At 44.9% G+C, this 27,336-nt stretch overlaps 1 protein-coding gene across 13 annotated transcripts in view; it reads left to right on the forward strand.

The window, feature by feature from the left end:
* Positions 1 to 27,336, forward strand: part of LOC105489605 (transcriptional regulating factor 1) — a 230,004-nt gene that overhangs the window by 95,848 nt on the left and 106,820 nt on the right. The gene's annotated exons all lie outside the window — the stretch shown is intronic.

Raw genomic sequence — 27,336 nt, forward strand, 5'->3', positions numbered from 1 at the left:
CATCACCAAGCTTTATGAAAAAACCATCTTAATGTCAAAGTAGTAGGAAAAGATAATATAAGAACAAAACAAAAATCTTTAAATTGAAAACGCTCAGCTTTAGAAATAATTTACTACATTGTTCTTATTTTTCTGACATCACCTGTGAAAAGTACACCAAGGGAGGGTGGGCACTGCCCTGCATTTGCCCTCCAGGTGTTGGGCGCTCACCCGGTGATGTGGAGTTAGCTCCTGAATGCGCAACTGTAGGGAAATACACCCTACTTTTTGAAGCCTCACTTGGAGCCTAAGAGTTCTCTAGAGTCATATCTTGATTGGATTTATAAGTTAAAGTTGGGAGAAAATCCATTTTAATACAAGTTTTGGTAAATCCAATTTATTTTATAAAGAAGGAACCGTTTACCCTCCAGTCATTAACTTAGAATTGTTAGTTTAATTTTCCACCAGCAGGAAGAAAATCTTACAATACCTAAGTAGTTCAAATTAGAAAGTGTGTCAACAGTTTTTCCTTTTCCACCATTTAACCCTAAAATTGATAAATGTCTTCAATTTGATCTGGCTTTCAGCTGTATGGTATGCCTCTGCAGGTGGGAAAGGGTGTGTGCGCCACCTCCCCACCCCCCCACAAATATGCAGAAAGCTTGGTTTGATCCCTGGAGCTCCAGAAAGGAAGGGGTGCTTGTGAGAAATGTTGCTGGTAAGTGCTAGTATTAATACTTGTAGCAGTCACTTGCTGGTGTTAGTACTTGTAGCAAAAGTTGCATCTCAGAAGTGCCAAAATAGTGTGACTTTTTAAGACGCCTTTTGGAGTCATTAAAAATCCCCAAACATACACCCAACCACCCCTGCCATCCAGAAGCTTAACTAAACATTACTCATTCTGCTTTCATTACACGTCTGCCTGGCTTTGCCACAAACACACTTTGCCTTCCAGCCAGGATTAAGCTTCTGTGTTAGGCCATGACTGGTGTGAAAGCAACTCCTCTATCCTTGTTGACCAGGACAGAAAGACTGCTTGCTCGCCCGTGTGAAATTATGAATGGAATCATGAAATCCTGGAGCCAAAGCAAGTTTGTTGCCTTCCTGCAGGACTGTCCTAACACTCATCACCTTGACTGGCAAAAGGTGTCCTAATTCTAACATTTCATGGGTCTCCTGTAAACAAGGACGTGATCTCAGATGTGTCTTTCTCAATAAAAAGACCATTCTGTGGCACTCTAATACCTACAGTTATTGCCTGTTAACCGCATTCCTGGGCAAAGCATTACCATTTGAGTCCTTCTAGTATCCTCATCTGTGCTCATATGCTTTTATGGCACAGTTCTTGCACGTTCTAGCAAACACTGGATTTTTTTTTTTTTTTTTTTGAGACAGAGTCTTACTTTGTCACCCAGGCTGGAGTGCAGTGGCACAGTCTTGGCTCACTCCAACGTCTTCCTCCTGGGATCAAGCAATTCTCCTGCCTCAGCCTCCTGAGTAGCTGGGATTACAGGCACACACCACCAAGCCTGGCTAATTTTTGTATTTTTAGTAGAAACGCGGTTTCACTATGTTGGTCAGGCTGGTCTGGAACTCCTGACCTCGTGATCCACCTGCCTTGGCCTCCCAAAGTGCTGGGATTACAGGCGTGAGCCACTGCACCCGGCTGACATTGAATCTTAATTTGTTCAGACCCCTTACCACTGGTTTCACTTAAGGCATATCTTACTCCACGGCAGATGACATTGTACTTTTTGACAGACATTACCACAACATTTTTGTCTTAGCTCAGGCTGCCATAACAAAATACCATAAAGTGGGTTGATTAAACAATAGAAATTTATGGGCCGGGCGCAGTGGCTCACACCTGTAATCCCAGCACTTTGGGAGGCTGAGGTGAGTGGATCATGAGGTCAGGAGTTTGAGACCAGCCTGGCCAACATGGCAAAACCATGTCTCTAAAAATACAGAAAAATTAGCCAGGTGTGGTGGCAGGCACCTGTAATCCCATCTACTCGGGGGGCTGAGGCAGGAGAATCATTGAACCCGGCAGGCGAAGGTTGCAGTAAGCCAAGCTTGTGCCACTGCACTCCAGCCTGGGTGACAAAAGAGCAAGACTCCATCTAAAAAAAAAAAAAATTTATTTTTCACAGCTCTGGAGGCTGGGAAGCCCAAGATCAAGGTGCTCAGCAAGGTAAGTTTTATTCTGAAGCCTCTTCTCTTGGCTTGTGAGTGAGAGCCATCTTGCTGTGTGCTCACCTGATCTCTTCCTTGTGCACCCAGAGACAGGAATCTCCTCTTCCTCTTCTTATAAAATCACCCATCCCATCGTGAGAGCTTCACTCTCATCACCTTACCTCAACTTAATTATCTCTCAAAGACCTCATCTCCGAATGGCATCCCATTGGGGTTTAGGGCTTCAACATAGGAGTTTGGGGGAAGATAAACATTCAGTCCAAAACAACTCTGAGCCTTTATTTGTGGTGCCTGTGAAGTGCTTGTAGGGTCACTGGTCCAGGGGCCCTGCAGTACAGAAAGCCTTAGAGTGACAAGTGTTTATTGCAGTGGAAGAGGGGAAGCATCCTAGGCTGGAGATGACACAATAAAATGGGAAGTTGGAAGACCTTTACCACAGAGCTGGAGGTGACCTGGGGCTAGACAGAGGTTCTCCTTGTCTCTCCAGGTCTTAGCTTTTCTAGTTCCGAATGTCAGTGGTCAAGTTGTGGTTGCCAAACTTGGTCAGCCTCAATGAAATTTGAATGGTTCAACACATCCAATATACCATGATCACCTTCTATAACCTTCATGTGCCTCTTAAAAGGAGGCTCTTGGAACCAAAGCCTGGGAAAATGCGTTTTTTTCTCAACACTTTATCATCTTGGGCATTTACTCCCTTTTCTTGGGGGAAAGAACGGCCATAAATTATAATAGAGCTGTTCCATTTGAGATCAGTATCTTACATGTCATTCTAAATGTATACTAACATGGTAATGTCCACATGGACACACACACGCTCATACACCCCTGTGCCAGGTGGAATATTTTAAGATATAAAAAAGCCTTTGAAAATCCTTTTAAACTCTCAAGGAACAGATAATTCCTATGTTATATAAACTGTTCTGGGATTGAGAAAAAAGATGGAAAACTTCCAGATCCTTCTTTCAAGCAAGCATGGCCCTGATATCAAAACAGGCAAGTCCCCAAAGGGAGGATCTATACCAGTCTCACTTAGGAATGTAAAAGTTTTAGACATGCCGGGCGCGGTGGCTCAAGCCTGTAATCCCAGCACTTTGGGAGGCCGAGATGGGCGGATCACGAGGTCAGGAGATCGAGACCATCCTGGCTAACACGGTGAAACCCTGTCTCTACTAAAAATACAAGAAAATTAGCCGGGCGAGGTGGCGGGCGCCTGTAGTCACAGCTACTCGGGAGGCTGAGGCAGGAGAATGGCGTGAACCCGGGGGGGCGGAGCTTGCAGTGAGCCGAGATCGCGCCACTGCACTCCAGCCTGGGGCACAGAGCAAGACTCCGTCTCAAAAAAAAAAAAAAAAAAAAAGAAAATTTTAGACAAAATTCTGGTGAGTAGATTTCAACAATAGAGAATATGAATGTTCTACCATAACCAAATAGATTATATTCCTGGAATGCAAGAATGGCTTCATATACATATATTTCCCTATGGTTCACGTAAGTTGTTTAAATAAAAATATGTAATAACCTCGTTAATTCCAAAAGTGTATTCAATCAGTTTTTAAGTTTTTACATACCACTTTAAGAGTGATATATAAAGTGACCAATCTTTAACATTATAAGAAAGATCAGGTTCATGCAGCCCACTGCCACTGTACTTACTGGTGAAACACTAAAGGCATCACTGGTTACCTCTTCAAGTTTTAGTCAATGCAGAGAGTCATAAATAGTAACTTGGAGAATAAATATTATAAAGAAAAATGATAACGTTATTATTAACTACAGATTGCCTAGTTGTAGATGAAGAAGACTTAAAGAGTTTAACTAAAACCCTATTTCTAGATGATGAACTTGAAATTAAGGATTTGGATTCTTCTGAAATTAGTTCATGAGTCTAATGCCATTCCTCTGAAAGTCCCATCAGGATGTTTTAAATTTCACAAGATGTTTCTATGTCTGCTTGGAAAAATAAATAGATAAGAACATCGGGGGAATTCTGAAAGTGGTTTTGGGGGAAGGGAGTCAGATCTATTGGATATTAAAATATATAGCACTACCAGGTATTAAGATGCAATATAAAGCCTTTGTAATTAAAATACTATGGTGCTGTCATAAAAGGAGGAAGTAGATTAGTGAACTAGGATAGTTCAGAAATAGACCCTTGCATAAATAATTTAATAAATCATAAAGCAGTCATCACAAATCAGTGGGGAAGGGAAAATTATTCAATAAATAATTCTGATGCCTCATTAGCAATTTGGGAAAAATCATTTTGGCTTCACCAAAATGAATTACAGATGGATTAAACGATTAAAGTGCAAAATGTAGAGGCATAGGAAATCTGTAGCATTGAATATTGCTTAGAAACAAAGGAAAGCATTCAAAAAGGAAAAGAATAGTCAATCAAACTACAGGAAAATGAAGCGTTTATGTAAAAAAAAACACAGGGAAACAGATTGGGGAAAGACTGGCAATAATATGACAGCATTAATCTTTATACTGTGAAGTGCTCAAATTAAAAAGAAAAGTACTAAACCTCGTTAGAACACTTGAATAGATAACTAAATACAACACTAAACAAATATATAGAAAATGTACAAATTCAGTAGTAATAAGAAATATGCCCTCTCATGGCTTTGCAGGCTGCATCTGGACCCTTCCCCCAAGCACTGACACAAGCACCCTCCAAGGCAGCTGGATCCACACCCGGATCCCATCCATGCCTCACAAAGGGCCTCTGGCCACATTCCAGCTCTTACACCAAGACCCCTGAAGATCTTCATCCAAGCTGGTGATAGGTACATATATTCTAGCTACTTTTGTGTACATTTGAAATTTTTCACAATAAAACATAAAAAAATTAAAGTAATACATGTCCATTGTTGAAAGCTTATAAAATATAGCAAATATGTAATTCCACAGCTACCATCACCATTTTGATTGAAATCCTCCCATAATCTTTTCTTATGCATTTATAACGTGTTTATATATATATGTATATACACACACTTTTTTTAAACAATAAAGAAATCATACTACTTGAATTGCTTTATATCCTGCTTTTTTACCTTATGAGCGTTTTTATGCTTTGTTCATTCAGATATTCAGCATAATTTTAATGGCTATAAATTGTTTCAATACATGAATACACATACACACATGTATCATAATGTATTTAACCAGCTCCTTACAGATAGAGTTTGTTTGTTTGTTTGTTTGTTTGTTTGTTTGTTTTTTGAGGTGGAGTTTCGCTTTTGTTGCCCAGGCTGGAGTGCAATGGCGTGACCTTGGCTCACTGGAACCTCCACCTCCCGGGTTCAAGCGATTCTCCTGCCTCAACCTCTTAAGTAGCTGGGATTACAGGCACCCGCCACCACGCCTGGCTAATTTTTTGTATTTTTACTAGAGACAGGTTTCACCATGTTGGCCAGGCTGGTCTCAAACTCCTGACCTTAGATGATCCACCCTCCTTGGCCTTAGTGCTGGGGTTACAGGAGTGAGCCACCACACCCTGCCCTGAGGTTTTTTTTTTTTCATCTTCCTATTCAAAAAACTCTGATGCATAGTTTGCATATTGTTTAATTATTTCTTTCAACAAATATCTAGAAAGTCAAACAGGTTGTGGTTGTTTTTTGTTTGTGTTTTTTGAAAGGGAGTCTCACTCTGTCGCCCAGGCTGAGGTGCAATGGTGTGATCACAGCTCACTGCAGCCTCGAACTCCTGGGCTCAAGCCCAGCCTCCTGATTAGCTAGTACTACAAAGTGATGAGTTTACAGGTGTGAGTCACTGCACCCGGCCTGGGAAAGCTAAGGCATTTTTTTCCTGTTGTCATACCATATTACTCATTGAAATTATGATACAATTTTCAACTCCTTTTTTCAGTGTATATGATTACCCATTTCATGATAATCTTAGCAATGTTGGATCCTGTATTCATAATATTTTAAATGTATAAATCTGATAAAGAGATAAAGACTATCTCATTTTCATTTGCATGTATTTGATTATTAGTGAGTTTGAAAATCTTTTTATATGTGTATGTCATTTACATTTCATATTTTGTAACTAAGTGGTTATGTCTTTTCCCCCAGTTATTATATTTAACTCTCACTTAACTGGCTCACAAGGGCTCTTTACATATTAAAGGATTCTAACCTTGGTTCATTTTTGGACAATTCATTTGTCCAGAATTGTTTAAGTAGATCTTGCTAAAAGGTCGTACGTCTAGATTTTTTTCCCTTTGAGCTCTTGTAATTTTCTACTTTTTTTTTTTTTTTTTTGAGACAGAGTCTCGCTCTGGCTCCCAGGCTGGAGAGCAGTGGCGTGATCTCAGCTCACTGCAAGCTCCGCCTCCCAGGTTCCCGCCATTTTCCTGCCTCAGCCTCCCGAGCCCCTGGGACTACGGGTGCCCGCCACCGAGCCCGGCTAATTTTTTTTTGTATTTTTTTAGTAGAGATGGGGTTTCACCGTGTTAGCCAGGATGATATCGATCTCCTGACCTCGTGATCCACCAGCCTTGGCCGCCCAAAGTGCTGGGATTACAGGCGTGAGCCACCGCGCCTGGCCATAATTTTCTACATTTTAATGTTTGTAACCACATTCACTATTTTAAGATTTCACCATATAACACTGCTACCTAAAGTCTGCTTTTTAATTTCAGTAATTTTTGGTTATCAAATAAGACATGTTTGTGGTCAAATCAAATAAATCTAAAAAATATACCTATAATTTGACTAACATACAGTGCATCAGATAAAATTTGGTAGATTTCCTTTTAGTAGTTTTTCTGTGTGTGCATATTAAGGTAACACTAGCTGAAGAAACCATTAAAGCACCAAATTATGAGACTGGATGCAGTGACTCACGCCTGTAATCCGAGCACTTTGGGAGGTCGAGGCTAGAGGATGGCTTGAGCCCAAGAGTTCAAGACCAGCCTGGGCAACAGGGCAAAACCCTATCTCCATAAAAAATTAGCCAGGCACGGTTGTGTGCCTGTGGTCCCAGCTACCCAGGAGGCTGAGGTGGGAGGATCACCTGAGCCTGGGAGGTTGAGGCTGCAGGGAGCCGTGATCATGCCACTGTATTCCAGCCTGGGTGACAGAGTTGGGACCCTGTCTCAAAAACAACAACAACAACACCCACACCAAATTATGGCTTAACACAATAGAGTTTATTTCTCACTCAGTCCAACATGGGTGTTTCGGATTGGTGGTCACTCCACCGGTGGAGCCCTCCCCTGAGTGATTCAGCAGCCCAGGCCCCTTCCATTGGTTGCTCTTCCATTCCCTAGGGTCTTGGAGTCCCCTGTGTCCGTTTGGCAGATGGAGGAAGAGAGCACGGAGAAGGCACATAATTTTCCACCTCCCTCAGCCTAGAAGTGCTCAAATCACTTTCCATTCCATTGGTGGGAGTAGTTACATGGCACCACCTAGATACAGGGGGTGCTGGGGCATGTAGCCCCTGGCTGAGCAGCTGCTTCTCGCCGAAAATCCCACACTCTGGAAAGAGAAGCATAAATATTTGTTGGACATTTAGCTGAATCTGCCACAAGATACTATATTTATAATGCACATGATATATATAATGTATATGCTGTATGTTTTTCCTTCACAAAATAGAACCATCCTATTAATAGCTTTGAGTTTTAGCATAATTTTGTGAGCATTTCCCTGTGTCTTTAAATCTTTTTCAAAAACATGAGTTTTAAAGCCGACATAGCATTCCTTGTATTGATGTATCATTTATTTAACTATTTTTCTATTATGGTACCATTGGATTTTTCTAGATTTTTATTAGTATGAATATTGCTGCTATAAATGTCTTTGCACATAAATCTTGGAGTATTCCTCTGATTATTTCATCAGGGAATATTCTTGGGAGTGAACTCAGTATTAAGGCTAGTGATCCATATCACCAGATGGCCCTTCAGAAATGTGGACTAATTTACAGTCATCAGTAGCATCTGAGGATTTCTATTTCAGAGCATCCTTGACTATCGTAAACAGTATAGTTGTTTCAGTTTTTGCCAATTTGATCGTTGAAAATAGTATCGTGTTGTTTCAGTTTGCAAACTTTGCTTACTAATGGATTTGAACATTTTTCATGAGGCCATCAGTAATCTGCATGTGTGTGTGTGTGTGTGAGAGAGAGAGAGAGAGAGAGAGAATTGCCTCTTTGGGTCTTTTCTCATTTTTATTTTGCAGTGTTCCATCTTTTGAAAAATCATTTACAGGGGATTTTTATGTGGTGTGTGTATTCACTTGTCACATGTTGCAAGTGTTCTTATCTAGCTTCTTATTTTCATGTTTTTGCTTCATAACCTCATTTTCTTAAGTTAAACTCTGCAGTTGCAACCCCGATGTGTGGTGTTATACCCATTGAGTCTTGCCCAGTTAACAGTACTCCTGAGATTAAGAACATTTTAAAAAGCAAACCAGACTCTTTTTCCTGGACTGTCATAGGGTTTGAATGTCCTTAATGTGAATGTTTGTTATCTGAGAGTGAGGAGGTTTAAACTCGTCATCAAGAAAATGGACTTGACAGGAAGGATTTGGGGCACTGGTCTAAGTTATCCATGGAGATAGTGAGATCAGCTTCTCCATGCTCCTTCCCTTCCCTGGGAACTTCAGAGAGGCAGAGAGGCAGGCTGAGAGATGGCATCTGATGACTCCATGCTTTAACCAAGTGAGTAACAGTGGGGACTCAGGGTCCATCTGGCCATTTTTTGTGTTAGAGCTTATAAAGAACACACGTGTTAGAGCATCAGGGACACAAACTGTGGCACAGGGAAGTTAAATGTAGTTTTAGCTCTGTCACTAACTAACAGACTATGTGACCTGGAGCAAGTCGCTTGTCTACTCTGGACCTGGTTTACTCATCTGCAAAACATGAGGGTTTGTTCTAGGTGGATGTGTTGGGTTAGTGAATTCCACAGCTGTGTGGTGGGCTTCTCAGTGAGGCCTCTCTTGCATTCACTGGCTGCACTGACCTGTGTCAGGTGGTTGGTCAAGGAGCAGGGAGAAGTCTAGTCCCTTTGGTCTCCCAAATGATTTATGAAGGAAATCAATCTAGTATGTATCTGTTCCAGATAGAATGCGATCTAAATATGATAGTCCACTAATAAGATTAGATGAATCTAATACGATTTTCCTCTAAAACACAAATACTGTACCACTTTTAATTGTAGTAGCCAAATTAAATTACTCATCCTAAATTAGATTTTCAGCAAACTTAATTTGAACATGAGCTCAGTACTGCAGGCCCTGAGTAATTTTTTAAGATATAAAATAAATCAGTGGGATACTGGTATTGTTCCTCTGGGCTCTTCGGCAGTTACCATGAAAGGGAATAGGTAAACATCTGGAGAAAACAGGCAGAAATAGAGCTGAGATGGACACTAATTCTTTGGCTTACCATTGAAGGGTTTTACCCCTTCCATCACTGTGACCCTCCCTGGTCTTAGAAGACAGGAAGCAAATAAAGGCAGACCCAGTAATCACTTTGGTTTTATTGCTTATGATTGTCTTTCTTCTTTTTGTTCCTTGAATGATCTTTTTCACCTCTTCACCCACTTCAGGACACCAGGTAGGAAATGGTTCACTGGGTAGCTTATGGAGCCACAGGTTTAGTGAGGAGTTAGAAGTTACCTGAAAACCAACCCAGACTGGTTCAAGCAAAAGAAGAAAATGTATTGGCCTATGTGGTTGAACAATCTAGGGGTAGATTCTAGCATCAGGTGAGGCTTTACCCAGGGCTCAGCTGAGATGCCCCGAAACCAGTTTTTCCAGTGGAAAAAAAACAAGACAGCTTCCTTGATGGGCTACCCAAAGGTCTGGAATTGAGTTTAGTTGCCCCTGACTGGGTTCCCTTGGCTCCTGTGCTCCCCTAAAACAGATACTGTCTGAGAGGATTGGACAAATTGAGAGATTCAGAAGACTCTTGGGAAAGTAGACAGGGTAGTTAGTGAAGCTGGGGAAGTAGGTCCCTCCAAACCCTCATGGTGCATTATACAGAGCCTTCGGCAGTTCCAAGCACTTAGGCTTACACTGTCTCATTTCAACTCTAAATGACCCTGAGAGATAGATAGGACATGTTCATGGATGCAGAAGTAAAGGTGGGATCAACTTACCTAAGACCTTGCAGTGGTGGAACTGGGACCAGACTCTATCTCGTGAGTCTTCCGTTTCTCTTCACTGTATCCTGCCTTCCTTCTAACTTATCTTTCCCACTGCCCCCTCCCTTCCATTCCTTTTAGCACCATCGCAGTGTTCTTCATTAAATAGACAGTCAATGGTTGTTAACTTGTTATTGAGTGACCAGTGTACCATTAGACCAAAGGTGGCCTTTTTGCTCATACTTAGTGAATATCATTATAGCAAAAACCAATGTGGTTGATTCCCAGTTATTAATCTGTAGATCGTCCCCGGTAATTCAGTTTCTCTTTCTCTGAATTATGGAGTGTTCTTCTAACAGAAGGATGAAATTTGTTTAGCTTGAGGGTAGACCTGTAAAGAGGAGCCAGGGAGGCCGGGCGTGGTGGCTCACGCCTGTAATCGCAGCACTTTGGGAGGCAGAGGCAGGTGTATCACCTGAGGTTGAGAGTTCGGGACCAGCCTGGCCAACATGGTGAAACCCTGTCTCTACTAAAAGTAAAAAATTAGCTTGGCATGGTGGTGCATGGCTGTAATCCCAGCTACTCGGGAGGCTGAGGCAGAAGAATCGCTTGAACCTGGGAGATGAAGGTTGTAGTGAGCCGAGATCGCCACTGCACTCCAGCCTGGGTGACAGAGTGAGACTCCATCTCAAAAAAGAAAAGAAAAGAAAAGAAAAAAAACGCCAGGGAAATTTGGGTATGTGTTTATACAGACATGCACACTGACTTTCATTACAGGGTTAAGTATGTTTCAATTCCCCACCTTCATAGTGTGGACAGCTGAAGTCAGATTTGATGCCCATCTTTCTATTCCAGTGTAACTCACATTTGTGAAGGTCACTATTGGCAAGTTTCCTATTTACTCAAGCCAAAGACGTGTGGATAGGTGTGCCATTTAGAAACACTTTCAGTAATAACTATACATTCATCTTTGATTTTTGAGAAAAATCACACAGATACCTGCTATGTTCTTCCTGCCCGGAAAATGCTCCCCGTTTGGTATTACTTCTCAGGTTTTATTTCTGCTCCCTCTGGGGAACTCTGCGGACTTTGTCCAGCTTTGTTGCTCCTTGTGCTGAAATTCTGTGTTCCACAGTTAGCTCTTCCCCATACCTGGTGGTTCGCAGATTGGTTTATCTATGAGGGTTTTATCTCCTTGATCATTTGGTTCACTCTTTGAGGTCAGGGCTTGGTCTTACCACTTTTCTTTTGTTTTTAGTCCTCCACAGCACATACTGCCATGTGAAGGAGAAGCGGTGATCCGTTGGTATTTGCCTCGGTGGCTGGGGCGGTTGCTGTCCTGAGGTCTCCCGCATGACCAGCATTTATACATGATTTTGCAGTTGTTCCGTTACTTATCTACATTCTCACAGTACAGTTCTTGGCACATCTTAAGGGGAAAGTAAATATGTGTTGAATAATTGAACGATTCTCACCTCTACACCATCCCTGCCTGCACATCCACTCCCTCTCCCTGACTGAACCATCAGTTCTCAGAAGGCACAGACTGTGTCTTATTGTGCTTTGTGTTCTGAATCTTGCCTAACAAACTTTCTGCCACATAGTAAATGCTCAGTAAATCCTTGTTGAATGAACAGATTATGTGGGTGGAGTAATCTCTTAGAACCTGCCTTTGGGAGAGGTGGGTGGGAACTGAAGCTCTAAGAGGGAAGAGGGAGATGGAGAATGAATGGGGATGGCTTCAAAATTGAGTGCGCCAACCTCTCCAGCTTCTTCTGATTTCCAAGTTTGTTACAGATAAGGTGCTTATTTCTCCAAGAGGGATACATGGGGTCCTCTCCCAACTGGTCGGCTGATAAGCTCGTGTCTGTGAAACAGTGGAATAAAGGATAGTGGCTGTGATTCTAGGTTTTATTTTAAGAACAATAAAGAATTTTATTCTACCTCAGCCCCTTTGGAAACCTGTATGGTTGAGATGAGAGGATACAAGCCAGAAGGACCAGCAGGAAGGACACAGTAGTCACCTCCCTGGGTTGACCATTGGCCCCAGGGGTGCTAACGAGCAGTGACGGTTCCACAAAGGATGTGAGAAAGAACACCCAGTTATCAGGCAACTTCTTAGCATCCCTGAGGATGGTATGGCTGGGTTGACCAACTTGTCCTGCTTTGCTTGGGGCTGTCCTGGTTTTAGTACTGGAAGTCCTGAGTTGTAGGATGGCTGGTCTCTTTAGATGCCACTTGCTCTCTTCCCTGCCCCCTGCAAAGCTGTCTTTTGAAATTCCTTTTCCCTTTGCAGTGTCCTTGACTTGGCCTCTTTCCTCCTCTTTCTGCCTTCTCCACTGCTTCTACCCGAGCCTTGCTTGCATTTCTAATAGAGGCCTTTCTAGAGCAGTGCTCTGAATCACTGTGGATTGACCAGAGTTCTTGGAGCTGGACATAGACGCACATGCTTCTCTTCCTCTCTGGCTCTGGTTGGCTCCTGAAATCAACTGAGATGTGAAAGCTCTGTCACAGAGAGTTAGAATTCATCTGCCTTCAGGGGGAGTCGGCCCTCTGTGCAGGAGGCTGTTTGTGCACATGTGGTGCTCAGTAAGTGGGCAGCTGATTAACTGGTCAAAGCAGCACCCCCTGCCTGGAAGGCAGGGGCAGGGGAATTGGCAGTGACTGGGGTGGCTCTGCCCACAGTCCTGAGGTGACAGGCGCTGAGGTCCACCTCCTGTCTCCAGCCTCAGCACCCTGGTCTGCTGCTGGCTCAGCCTGAGCATGAGCCCGCCCTCTTCCTCGCAGCCTTCTTGCCCACACTTACCTCATTTTTCTTAGAACTCCCATTACACATATAGTAAGCGCTGTGCCGTTAAGGGAGTGCACTTGTTTTCTTCCTCGTTTCTTGTGTATTAGTCCTTCTCTGAAGGCTGACTTTATCTTTTGTTTCCTTTTCTTCCACCTGATAGCACCTGCTGGGCCCAGAGTTGGCCCTCACTGGGTGCATATTATTGATTAATGGCACCTCGGTGATTTATGGGTGACGGGGGTGTGTAAGTCACTGGGTTGGTTTCATATGGGCACCTGTATACAGAATATGCTGTCAGAATGGAGAAGGAGGGCAGGAATCAAGACAGTGCTCCAAGCCAGGCCCAGGATCTTGGATGGAATTCAGTTATCCTGACTTCCAGTTTAATACTGGCATGGGAGAATGAGGCTTTTAATGCAAAGTGGATTTTTAGTTGCAAAAGACTGCACTTTATATATTAGTTTAGCTTTACATTTTCTGAAACATTCTAATATAATTTAAAAACAATCACAGAGGATTAAATAATTCTGAGACTGCTCTGGAGAGGCAGTGAAATAGTTTTTGGTTTTTAGAGTTTTCCTTTTTTGGAGGAGTTCTGAAGGAGGTGCTGCTGAGTCCTAGGCCCATGTAAACCTCGTTCTGTTATTTCTCTCAGCATTGCCGGTCTGTGAGTGAAGAAGCTGTACCAGCCCGCTGTCAGGAAGGTGGATAAGCTGTCACTGGGCCTCACCTCTTGCTCGGGTCCTCTGTAACCCACGTATGCTTCTCCCGTGTGTGTGTGTGCGTGTGTGTGTGTGGGAGCGTGCGCACATGCATAAATGTGTTTGCTTTCCAGTGTAATTGCTTTACAAACTTATAGGGATAATACATGGTCTTTGTAAAACATTTAGAAAGAAGTTAAAATCGTCTTTGCTCCTACCTTTTAGAAAGAACCGCAATGAACGTTTTCATGTGTAGCTTTCTAGACTTTTTTTTCTGTCCACTCACACATGCTCAGACACACAGTAATGCTTTTACACAGATGAGATCATCATATATAGAATTTAGAGGCAGGCCTGCCTTCTTTTGCCTAACAATATATTATGGACATTTTCTCCATGACAATATAGGTTTACTTGCTTATTCATTCAGCAAATACCACATGCCTACCACATGTCCAGCACTGTCCTGGGTGCTGAAGATATAGCAATGAACAAAACAGAGAAGATTCCCTGCCCTCATGGAACCTATAATCTAGTTGGGCTAGACATGCAGTAACAAATAAGTACAATATGTAGAAGGTTAGAAGGTAATAAGTGTTGTGGGAAAAAAATGAGACAAAGAAGGTGGATAGGGTGCACTTTGCAGTTTTCATGCAGGTGGTCAGGTGAAGTGGCAGCCTTTGAGCAAGCATCTGGTAGGGGGCTGTGACATTTAGCAAGCAGCATGTCCTGCCAAGGTGGCTGCTTGGGTTGATCTCCAGTTGGGACTGGAGGAGATATCCTATCAGAGCCTTAGTAGCACTGGGCAGGAACTGCCCAGATGCCTTGTGGTAGAAAAGATGGCCCAGGCTTGAGCACTCAAGCATTTTCCTGTGTTAGTCATTAACAATAATGATGACCACCATTTATATATCATTATACAGTTTCCAAAGCAGCTTTTTACCTATCCTCCTGGCCCTGTTGCTTACTAGCTACACAGTTTTGGGTAAATAACTCATCTTCTCTGGGCCTCAGTTTCCTCATTTACAAAATAATAGGATTTTTATACAGCTGAAATGAGTTAATGGAAGCGATATGCATAGAGCAGTGCTGGTCAGAGCTCAGCAAGTTCAGCTGTTATTATGACTGCCTTTCCGTTACTGCTGGCACCCAACCTGCGAAGAGGACATTCTGCTCAGTTTAGAGATGAGGAAGCTGAGGCTTGGGGAGTTTAACAGCGCTAGTTAACAAGTTTGGAACAATAGTGGAGGCGTGGAGCAGGGTCTCCAGTCTGGCCTTGAGACTCCAGGCAGCTCGGTCTTTGGGAGCACCTACCTTTCTCTAGGTGAATGCAGCTCCTTCTCCTTCAGGTGGGATGCCCAGGAAGAGTTGGCCTCCAATTCTATGCAGTGCCTTCTTGCCTGCTCTGTCGGCCTGGGGCCAAGGGACGGTTGGGGCAGGAATAAGGAAGGATATGGCTGGAGCTTCCACAGGCAAGAACTGAGGCTCAGCAGCTCTGCTGGCATCCCCACACGGTCAGTTATGCCTCAGTTCATATTCCTCCCCCTACCCTCTTAACACTGTAGGCGCCAGCTTATAAAGATCCTGCTTACAGGCTCAGAGAAGAATAAGACAATTCATGACTTTTCTAGTTTTGCATTTCTGACTTTGAGAAATACCCATGTCCTCATGTCTGTAGTAGATTGTTGAAAAAACAGCACCACCATAAACACGCACAACCAAACCCCGTACCCATTATCACTTGCCTCCTTCCAGAAGTTCTCTTGTCTGCAGCCTCACAGCTCACTCAGGCTTGTGCACGTAGGCTCTGTCCTTAGGATAACATACTTCAAAGGACCTGTGCCCTGAAGGGGGTTGGGAGGACCAGTGTCTAGAGTCAGTTCTCCTGCGAGGTCAGCAGGCACCCCCTACAACCTCACAGAGCAGTGCAACACCAGGTATACCTTTTGTGTAGTTCTCTGAAATGGATCGCAGAGTGCATGTCACCGTGGAAACCATCTTATAAATGGTGGCTACATTGAGTTAAAATAGCACCGTTAGTTTTATGCGGCAGGAACATTATGAGTTCAGAAGGCTTTTGTGGGCTGACCTGGGAGTCTAACCCTTATTTTAAATATGGTTTCTTGTGGCTACATGCCGTCAGCATTTTAAAGAAATTACTTTTAAGCAAACCTTTAGAGCAAGTTGTTTGTAACTGGGAAATTGGCACTCTGTAATTTATATTATGTTTTCTTACCATCTTGTGGGTTTCTCATATCCCAGGACTCTCCAGATGGAGTGTAAGCTCCTGGGAGGCCCAGTGACAGATGGATGGAGTTGTGGCTCAACAGTAACAGGCTCAGAAATGGCGTCAGGGTGTTGATATGAGCCAGTGTGGAGTGGGGCAGCCAGATACTATAGCAGAGTAGAGAATCCACCAGGAACAAGGTGACTGGTGTGGGAGCCATGTCTGAGTACCTGGCCCCAGAGAGGCCTTGGATGGGTCATTAGATTAGGATGACATGCCAACTTTAAATCAAATTATGTGAGTAACAGTTGGAGAAATTGGGCCTAGAAAAGAGAAGACTTGGGAGCAGTTTAATAACTGTGCTTCGTCACTTGAGGGGCCACCATGTGGTTTCCAAAAAAGAGACTGACGAGAGAGACATGTTAGTAATTTCACGGGAAGGGTTTTACAGCCAAGACTGTTGAAGACAGGAAGAACTGCTTTATGAGATAGTGAGTCCCCTATTATTAGAAGTATGCAAGGAGAGCTGGCTTGCCACTTGTGGAGAACACTGTAGAAGGGATTTAAGCACTGTATGGATGATTAGACTAGACTTTGACAGCCTTTTCTAGCCTAGAGCTTCTGTGATTCTCAGGCATAGGTAGAAAATAGATTTGATTTCCCAGGCCTCCTGTTCAGGGTGATTAACAGTGGCTGCCTGGAACAGAGGTGAGAAGGATGCAGGATTCTTGGGTCTACTAGCAATGTCTGCCATGAGTAGGGGCTGGAGTTGCAGGATACCCAGTATTTGCCATCTCCTTTACAGTAGAGATTGTCTAATGGTGACCTTTGACCCCAGGTCAAACCAAAGTATAGGTGACCAACCACCCTAGTTTGCCTAGGGCTGAGGGAGTTCCTGGGACATGGTGTTTCAACTTTAAAACCATGACAATCCCAGGAAAGCTAGGATGAACTGAATGCCCTGAGCAGAAGGGACAGTCATCAGCAACTGTATGTGTTGGGCTTCCATTTCTGCTCAGGACAGTGGGAATCTTTACCTCCTCAGAGCACTGGCATGGGCCTCTGCCCTCAGGGGGAGCCCAGTAGACACATGCAGAATAAATGAGTTGGATGTAGTTCCTGGAAAATGGTTGCAGTATTCTTGCAATTAATTAATTTGTTTAATTAATTAAAATGATTTCACTAATTATATGTACAGGAGATTGCACATTTCATTAAGCCGAGCAGATGGCTCTACTAATAATTACCAAAGCCTGGGATTGCGGGAGGGGAATGTCTATGTATCACTTGATATTGAACATGCATTATGCCATCCTTCCCACAAAGAAAGTTGAAACTCCTACCCCATCACATCCAACATGAACTGATGAAGAAATGTTTATGTTCTTGTAGTAGTGTCAATGGATTATGGTAACTTGCCCTTTGTGACTGCTGATCATTTTTTTTCATGAAACAACTGACAAGTAAAGGCTGTAAGCTCCATGGCTTTGGAAGAGGGAGCCATGCTAGGGGTAGACCTGGGGCCTTGGCATCATTCAGACCTTTGCTAACCCACTGAATTGTGATAGTAGGCCAAGTCTCCCAGAAAAACAACAGGCACCCCATCTCTGAAGGAAACATACCTTGCTGGGTTGCACTGTGCAAAACCTTGCTCTATGCCTACTCCATCCTGTTCCCAGGTCTTAGACTCCCAGGCAGACCCATGGACAGACCCACGGCAGAATGAAAATCCTGAGCAGACATACACACAGACCACCCAGTGCCTGTACTTAGGTGTGATTCAGCGTTGAATGTGATTCTTGAGTAACTCTTTTCACTATGGTGATAAGAATGATGCTTATTGATAATCAGCCAGTACTGAGCATCTTGTTTGGGCCAGAAACTTCCTACAGTTATTTGTAATCCTTGAAACACCCCTGCATGGCAGGTATTAATCTACAGATGAGATGGCCAAGGCTTGGAGGAGTTAAGTAATATGCTTAACATCACGCAGAGCGGGGTTCAAACCTAGAGCTTTCTGTCTGTCAGTCCTCTTGTTTCTTCCACTCCTTGCTCTGCTGGTAAATGATTTGAGGTCATGAAAATCCTGCATCCAAATCCAGAAGGATGTGGGGGGAACCCAGACTGTATTCTCCACTGTACACGGGGGACTATTTTGGAACCCAAGCAGAACTGATGGGCCCTTGGCCCCTTAGAACTGGCAGGGGACTTGGAGTAACTAGTTCTAAACAATTACGCAGCACCCATAGGCATGAAGATTACCCCTTAAAATCCAATCAGCTAGGGGTGTTATGGAGGAGGGAGGTACTGATCAGAGAACGTTCTAGAGAGAAATTGATCATTTCAGGAGAATCCTCTGAGAATGTTAATTTACTGCGATCTGAGAAGAATTTTCTTTTTTGCCACCGAGTGTGGTGGCACACGTCTGTAGTCCCAGCTATTCATTCAGGAGGCTGAGGTGGGAGGATCGCTTGAGACTAGGAGTTCAAAGTTGCAATGAGCCATGATTGCACCACTGCACTCCAGCCTGGTTGACAGAGTAACACTCTGTCTCAAAATAAATAAATAAAATAAAATGAGGAGTTTTCTTTTTGCCCATATTTATCACTCGGGAAAGGTGATCTTTCTGAAGCTTCTTATGTGGTATGTGAAGAAGAAACAAAGCTAATACAGGGGGAAAATGCTACTTGTAAAAGAATAAATAGATTAATCTATAGGCTGATAAGTAGACGTTGAACATGGCAGCAATATTCATGTTTTGACAAATTGCCCATTGCCAGCAGAAAGAACCCTCAACTGTCTGTGGAGGGGCCTGGTGAACCCTCATCCCTCTCTCTGCCTGCCCTCCCTCCAAGGTAGGCTTGGGGGTACTTACGCATCCCTTAAAGCTGTCACTCCACACTCCTTATGAGCTAGAGCAGGAATGGGGTGGTGTGTCTGAGTCACAAAAAAAAATGTGAATCATTCTTGAAATGAGGGAGCCCTGAAAATATGAGTAATTTCTGTAGCATGTACAGGTAAAAAATGGCTGTTTGGTTGTGACTGGCAACTGCTATGCAATTTCTGATTTTGACTTGATAGCTGTTGTTTTGAGGATAGGACCAGACTTGGCCCTCGGGTGGGTGCAGGGTGGAAGGACATGGTGCCATTTGGACACAGTTCTTGCCTTTGAGCGCTTCACACCCTAAAAGAGGTCAAGACATGTTGATGGTTGCAGAAAACATGTTGGTTTGAATATATATTAAGTAGTAACCTGAAAGATAGAAATCTTAAACTTACTCAGCATTAAAATAGATTTTTCTTAATCATATATCTGATTAAATTCTGGCGGCTCCAGGGCTCAGCCACAGGTAGTGTCCAGATTCTCTCAGTCTGCCTGGGGAAGAGCACTGGGCTAATTCATACATTGTGTTTCTGTTTACACATCTGTTCTCAGGAGGAGCTGCTTGTTCACGGCCTGTTGTCTTTGTTGATCTGTCAGTCTGCATGGGTTTGGCTGAGCCTTGATACCTGCTATGAAATTCAAGGTTTGTTAAATAGAAACATAAACACACTTGTGAAATATCCTTATGATGTGCTTTTATTAGCTCATAAAAGTAATCCAAGAAGTAAAGAAACAACAAAATAGAATTTGCTTATTGTTTTTTGCAGCTTTGGGTACAATTTGTAGCTATCGAATTTCCTGGGCTCAGAAGAAGTTGCTGCCTGAGAACTGATTGGACATTAAGACTTGATGTTTCAAAAGTGGGTTGGTTGTCCAACCCACTTATATTGTGAGTTGGGGATGGAGGAGATGAATAGGAAAAGATGAAGGAAAAAAGGAGCAGAGGGTGGTACAAAAACTGATGGAAACAGTAAATAGGCAAAGAGGTGAAGCAGATGGAAGGAGAGACGTGGAGGACAGGAAAGACCAGAGGCATGCTTTTGGCTGTAAGCAGCAGAAAAACAAAGGAATGGTGATGTGAGAAATGCACTTTCCCATAAACCAGAAGTTTGGATAGAGGCGATGGTTATGTGGTACTGACCTGCAGTTCAGCAGTGACCTCAAGGATAGATAAGAGTTTTCAGTCTTTCCGCTTTGCCCTTCTTTGTGTTTTGGCTTTTTGGCTGAGTGCTGCTGCTTTCGTCAGTCCTGGCAGTAGTATGTGTTCACCCCTAGTTGCAAGAAAGGCTGGGAAAAAGATGATTTAGCTTTTCCAGCCTCTGTAGTGGAGGTGGGCAGGAGAGGTTAGGGATTACTGGTGGGTTAGTCAGCCAACTGTCTGGCACAGACCAGTTGTGAAAAAAATACGAAGATAAACAAATATACATTGAATCACCATCACAAAAAGCTCATGCTCCTGGGAAGTTCCTGAATGTGGGCTGTACAGAGAGTCCCATGTGGGAACCCTGGTGTTATGGTGCGGAAGGGCCTCTGGTAGGTCCCATTCTAGCCACGTGGTTGATTACTACCAAGATCTGGATGTGGGATGGCAGGCTGGGTGCAGGGAGAGCCGTCATAAATCCTGAAGGACTCCTAGGAATGGTGTGTGCGGAAGGGAGGTGGCAGAGGGAGCACCACGTGGGTCTACCTTTGATCTGGTTTCCAGCTCATAATTCTCCGATGTAACACTGCTGCTTTCCAGAGGTGAACAGAAGAGTGCTTGTTAATTTCTTTAAAAATTCCATTCTAATGAGCATATGCATTTAATTTAGTACTCACCTTCTGGTAGCAGTTCTTAGAGCCTGACATTTCTTTAGCACCATTTTGAATTTCATACCTCTGTGCGCATGCGTGTGTGTGCAGGCGTGCATCCCCTACCCACGTTCCGTGACCCAGGTCTCCTTTTCTTCTCTCTGCCTTAGAATCCCAGTCTTGTTCAGAACACTGGTTGCCCGTTTCCCTACCCCCAAGTTTCTTCCTTCGCTCTCTCCTGTGCCTGAGCCATATGGTGACCCTCCTTTCCCCACGGTGCCCAGCAGAGGCCAGCTCTGACATGTGGCCAGTGCTGCTTTTGGTTGTTTGGTGTTGTTTTGGGCCCTGCCACTTCCTCACAGCAGTGATCCAGGTGCCTTTGATCAGAAAAATGTAAGCCGGCTGATTTAAATGTAACTCCTCTGGAGCAGGACTTCCTAGACCTGCACGTGCCCACAATCACCTGGGGGCTCTGGTTAAAATCCAGACTCTGTTTCAGGAGGTCTAGGGTAGGGCTTGAGACCCTGCATCCCTAACACGCACCTAGATGTCGCTGCTGCTGCTGCAGGTCCAGGTAGCAAGGGTCTCAACCCTCAACCCTGGGGAACTTTTAATAAATATCAATGTTTGGACCTTATCCCAGATCAGTTGCCTGAGAATCTCTGGCTGATGGGGCCTGGGCATCAGCCTGTGAAAGCTCCCCGGGTCGTTTTCATATCCCAAGGTTGAGAACCATTGATCTTCGGCTTTCCCACCTCCATGCCTTTGCTTATGCTATCCCTCCTGCTTAAGCCCCTCCCCTGCTTCCCCATTAGAAGGCTGTGTGTCCTTCAAGGCTCTGCTCAGAGGCCATGTATCCTTGAAGCCATCTTGATGCCCACTGTTGATGTCACTCCCCCTCCTCTGAGCTCTCACGTCACGTGGGCCTGTCTGTGGCTCATTTTGCCTCCAGATAGGTGTGAGCATGGCTGCCTTTCCCAGTAGACTTGGTGGGCCTTGAAGATGGGGATCACGCCTGCTCATCTGCAGGGGGGGACTCAATAAATAGGAGCAGAGCAGATTGTTCCTGAACCCAGAGACAAACCGCAGGGACCTCAGACCTGCTCCAGCTAATCTCCTTGAGGATCAGGAGCGGAATTAGAACTTGAGCCTGGCTTTTCTAAGGGTATAAGGCCAAGTGGAAAGAGATGCTTCAGCTGTTGGAGAAGATGGAGGGTGTTACAGTTCCTGCTCCCTGGCCCTTGGGCTGCACACAGCTGGTCCAGCCCCACTCTGAGAGGGGTCTTATGGCCCCTACCCATTGCCCTTCCCTGACCAGCTGCCTCCCTGCTGGGTCTTGGGCAGCATGCAGGGTGTGTCCAGCTCCTTCCTGCTCCCACTGCCACCAAGCAGCTCGGGGTGCCCATGGACATTCCTCAGTGACCAGAGTCTCTCTGTATCCTCCTGCCTCCTTTGCTTCCCACCCCATTCCAAATGCCCACTCTCCTGCACACACCCCCCGCCCCCTGCAGCTCCTAACAGCTGTTCTCTCCGGTGCTTGCTAAAGCCAGGGCTCCACTGAGCCGGAGCCACGATCACCCTGTCCTCCGCTGCAGCCCCAGTGCCCCCACACACAGCCTGGACATGGCCGGAGCTTAATAAATATGAGCTGAACGAACACTGAGCAGCAACCGTGAGATAGGCCTGTAAGGCTTCACCAGGTTCCCTGATGCGTTAGTGGCAGAACTAGAATTTGACCCAAGGCTGCTGACTCCCCAGTCCAGGGTGCTGTGAGTTTTCCTAGAGCCACCGTTTCCTTACTTAGTTCATGCTCCTCCACCAAGTTGGGAGGTGAGCAGTCTGATAGGATGAATCTACATTCGCTGGTTAAGTTATGTGCAGAGCTTAGAGTGGGGAAAGAGGGATCATCCCTCTCTTGGGACATATAATCTCTTAAGATTATTTAAACAGGGGATGATAGCTTGTTTACCCCGGTGTATCTTCAATAGGTGAAATAAGGCAGTCTGCAGAAGACATGCCTCCTGACCAAGGTGGAGAGGTAGAAATGGGCATTTATGGCTCCTGGCTCTATGATGATCTCAGAAGCTGTAAAGGTAGAGCAGCAGGGAGCTCCTCCAGGGAACCTCTCAAGACCCAGGGGATGAGGCGTGTGATGGTCGGGGATGGTGGTGCATGGCAGGTTAGTGGGGCAGTGCAGAAAGAACAGGAAAGAAGAGCGGGTGCTCCTGTATCCTGCTTCTTACTTCATCATCAACTTCCCTCTCATGTGTTCTTCCATTCATTCTTCCATTCATTCCGCATTCATTTATTTCATAAATGTTTATTGCATTCTTCTGATCCTGCTAGTCCCTGGGGATATTGCAGCACAAGACAGGCCCTCGTGGGGATTAGGCCTGCGCTGTCCCATGTGGTAGCCACATGTGGCTATTTAAATTTAAATTCACTACAATGAAATACAACTTGAAATTCAGTTTCTCAGTCACACCAGCCAGACTGCAAGTACTCAACAGCGGCAAGTGGCTAGTGGCTACCAAGTTGAACAGCACAAATGTAAAATATCCCCATTGTTGTGGAAAGTTCTGCTGTTCAGCACTGGCTTAGAGTCTTAGAGTCAGGCTTAGGCTTAGAGTCAGGGAGAGAAGCGTTTATCAGATAAACAGGCAAGCAAATAATGTCAAGCCATGAGAAGCAACAGGAAGATGGAGTAGAGGAAGCTATGTCAGCATGTAATGGAAGTTAGACCTTGTTTTGGAGAGTCAGAGAAGGTGCCCTTGAGGAAGGGATGGTTGAGCTAGAGTTGGACCAGGTGCTGACCAGGTTGGCAGGACTGTTGAGGAGGAGGGTAGAAGAGAGAGAATTCCAAAGTTAATGCACGTGAATAAGTGCCTAGACTTGGTGCGTCAGTGGCATTCAATAAATGGCATGCCCCATCCGCACTCACGTTGACTAATCCAGAACCGTGTGGAAGTACAGGCCCTGGCTAACCCTGCCGAGCACAGACGCTAGATCCAGATGGCCTGGGTTCAAAACCGGCTTCTTAAACCTTTAGTGCGTCAGTTTCCTCATCTGTAAAATGGGCATTAAAATATGTCCATGGCAGAATTGTCTTGTGGCGTTACTAAATGAGTTGATATATGTAAGGGACCTGGGAGTGCCTGGCACGCTGTGAGCACTAGTAAGTGTGGTTGGCTGCTGCTGTTATTGTTGCCATGCCCCTGCCTTGTCAGCAGAGGGGATGTCCTACCTCGAGCTATTGGTAGAATTAAGGAATACCTCGTGCTAGCCCCCAGCATCTGAGAGCAAGGCTTTCAGGCTCTTGGCTGTCATTTCCAGGTGAGCCAAGAGTTCTGGCCTGCTGGTATCCCCTTCTCACTCTGCCCAGTTCCTTTTTCTCTGCTTTACTCTCCATAGCTGATCCCATAAATACTTAGTTTTGCTGTGCAGAAGGCACAGCACTCAAAGCCACTTCTGTGGCCTGTGTGCCACGTAGCCTGATAACGATCCAGCAGGGTCATTTCTGGGGCTAATATGCCGATTCATGTTGGTATGGATGTTAGGACTCTAAAGATGGAAGGGACCGTCTGGGCCAACTCCCATCACTTCACCAAAGATAAAGCTGAGTGAGCCAGGAGGGAACCATCAGGCTGGAACCCCAGTGCCGATTCCTGACCCCTAGTGCCTCACTCAAGCACACATGGAGCTCCTTGGTGCTCTGCCGCTCACTCAGAGCTTTGAAACATCAGAGGGAGCATCCTCCCTTCCCTGTTTCACCTTTATGGCTCCTGGGCCTGTGGCTGTGACCTCCCTTGCCTGGGTGGGGCCTTGGAGTTTAATTCTCTTACCCATGAGGGAGTTGGGGCCATAAGCAGAGCCATGCCATGTTCCACTCAGCCCCTGTCACAGGTCCACCCTGTTCCCTGCTCAGAACCAGCTATTTCCATCACAGAGTAACCACTCTAAGGGACAGGCCTAGATAGAGGATTTGCTGTGTAGAATTAGTCCCAGAGACACTTTTTTTGCTAACCAAATCAAAATATCACCACGACTTGGCCCATACAAGCAATTCTTTCTTGTAATGAGATTTGATCAATGACATTGGCCTGTGTAATACTGTTAGGTAATACAATTGTTGAGACTATTAGAGTTGGGACTTCGGTTGCTTTACAACTTTGGAACAGGGTAGTAATGGTGGAAGTTGTTGCAGAGCCTGAGATGTCAGCTGTTCTGGGGAGGAGTGTCTCAGTGGCTGCTACAGGCAGATCTCCTGGGGTTCCTGTCTTAAGCTTTCCATAACCCTGACATAACTCAGCTACCTTCAGGTCACTGGGTGCCAGGTCCCACTTGCCTTCCCAAAGTTTTCTTTGTTTTATTTTTAGATTTCCACGTTTATCCCACCAGGGTGGCTTATGTATAAGATACACACACACACACACACACATATATTCATGTGTATGTGTACATATACATATATATGTACATACATGTACATATATATTTATATATATAGAGAGAGAGTATGTGTGTGGTCTTTTTTTTCCTAATGGCCTCAGCTGAAAGCTCACCTAGGACTACCAGTCTAAGGGAAAAAATATCTTGGCTGCATCCTTGAAATTTTCCATTTCTTGATGACCAGGAGGTGGTCGGATGTGGCCGTTGGGATTCGTCACTGCCCTGGGCCTCAGTGTCTTTGTATCCGTTGGTGGAGTCTGTGGGGCAATTTCCTCCTCAAGTTAAGTAAGCACTCGAGGGGCCCATGTGGCCCTCGGAGGCTCCTGTATTTTCCTCCCGTGGAGGCTGAAGTTAGTCACGGGGCCCCTTTTGGATCTTACAGTTATTTTCCACCCCTGCGCCTGTTAGAATGGGGGGCAGTCCCTTTACCTACCAGTGGTGGGAACCCTGCATCCTTGTCCAGAGACCAGAGGTCAGTTCTCAGGCCAAACAGAAGCCTTTCTCCAGCTGCGCAGGGTGCAGGGCAGCCTCTGACGGATACGGCCACCACAGGTTTATGTCAGGCGCAGTGAGCAGCCACAGGGAAGAGGTCCAGTGAGTCAGGCGCCTGATAGGACAACGTTCCAGGTCCTTTGGATAACAAAGGGAAACATCCCCTGGGACGTCCAACTCACGTCTCACGAAGAGGCTTGTAACTTACTCTTCCAAGTAAACTCTTAAGCCTTGAGAACAGTTGTGAACACCCTAAAACATCACTTGACCCAAGCTCTCCAATTTATTTGAAATCCCAGAAAAGTGAAAGTGATTCATATGAAATGAACTTCTGAAAATTGAGATACATTTTCATTTACTGATGATTTTAATCAGGAACCATCTCAGTTAACACCAACCAGCAACCAATTCATCTCTATTAAGGAACAAGACCTTAAGCGATGAGTGTGTGCTTTTGCCACGAGCTATTGAATGCTGGCTCATTCTGCTGACTCACACACTCAACTTCTGTACTAACCTCCAACCCATCACTTAGTAGGCTCTTCTTACGGGTAAGGATTGGTTCTTTTACCTTCCAACAGTCCCTGGAATAGCATGGGAGCTCCCTATATAATTTTTTGGGAAAATGACCCGTAAAAGTAGGCCATTTTCCTCTCCTTTCCTCTCAGCTCAGAAGGGCGTGGCATTTCCGCTCTGTAGAAGACCCTCCTCCGTAGAAGACCTTCCTCATACCCAGCTGAAAACATTGGCCGTTCATCACCTCAATCTTAATGGCCAGAATGCAGCCTGCTGGAATTCTTAGAAAAAGTAAGCACATGACAGGAAAATACTGAGTGTCCCAAAGAAACCAGTGGAAGAAGTCTTCTTTAAACAGGCCCTAAGTAACCATGAGGGTCCTTTGGGCACATTTACAGAAGGTTACAGTGGTGGGAAGAGAGGTCCTATTACAGAAGAGGTGCAAGGGCTATCTCGTTCCTTTAGAGGGGACCATCCCTTCCATCAAGGAGTAGAGACTGCTGCCCAAGGAAGCCACTCCTCAGCCCCAGCCATGGGAGGTTGCTCTCCCTTTCATTGCTGCTTGCAGCCCAGGAAGGTGAGTTGGCTTTGCCCCCAGCTCCATCCCCGAGAGAGCCTTGACTGTCCAAGGGACCTTTGTAATGGTTAGTCTGCTTTCTGAGTTGTTTTCTGTCTATAGGGATCTAAGGAAATGTTGGAGTGGGCACCGCGTCCTTGGGCTTGGCCCCGCGTGATACACCTCACCTTGTCTCTCTCAGGGCCTCTTGTTTGCAAGGCTGTCACGGCTGGTTTAGAATGTTTGTCCGCTGGGCGCCGTGGCTCATGCCTGTAATACCAGCACTTTGGGAGACCAAGGTGGGCAGATCACCTGAGGTCAGCAGTTCGAGATCAGCCTGGCCAACATGGCGAAACCCTGTCTCTACTAAAAATACAAAAAGTAGCCGGGCGTGGTGGCACATGCCTATAATCTCAGCTACTCAGGAGGCTGAGGAAGGAGAATCGCTTGAACCCAGAAGGCAGAGGTTGCAGTGAGCCAAGATCACGCCACTGCACTCTAACCTGGGCGACAGAGTGAGACTCCATCTCAAAAAGAAAAAAAGAATATTTCCTGATTTTTCAGGGCAAGAATGGCCGGTGACACATATTTTACAAACTCCTCATTCCTAACTCTTTGGGGGCAGAGCTCAAGGGAAAGAGAGGCTG

Source organism: Macaca nemestrina, chromosome 5 (genome assembly GCF_043159975.1).
Source record: "Macaca nemestrina isolate mMacNem1 chromosome 5, mMacNem.hap1, whole genome shotgun sequence".
In the NCBI taxonomy this organism is placed as follows: Eukaryota; Metazoa; Chordata; class Mammalia; order Primates; family Cercopithecidae; genus Macaca; species Macaca nemestrina.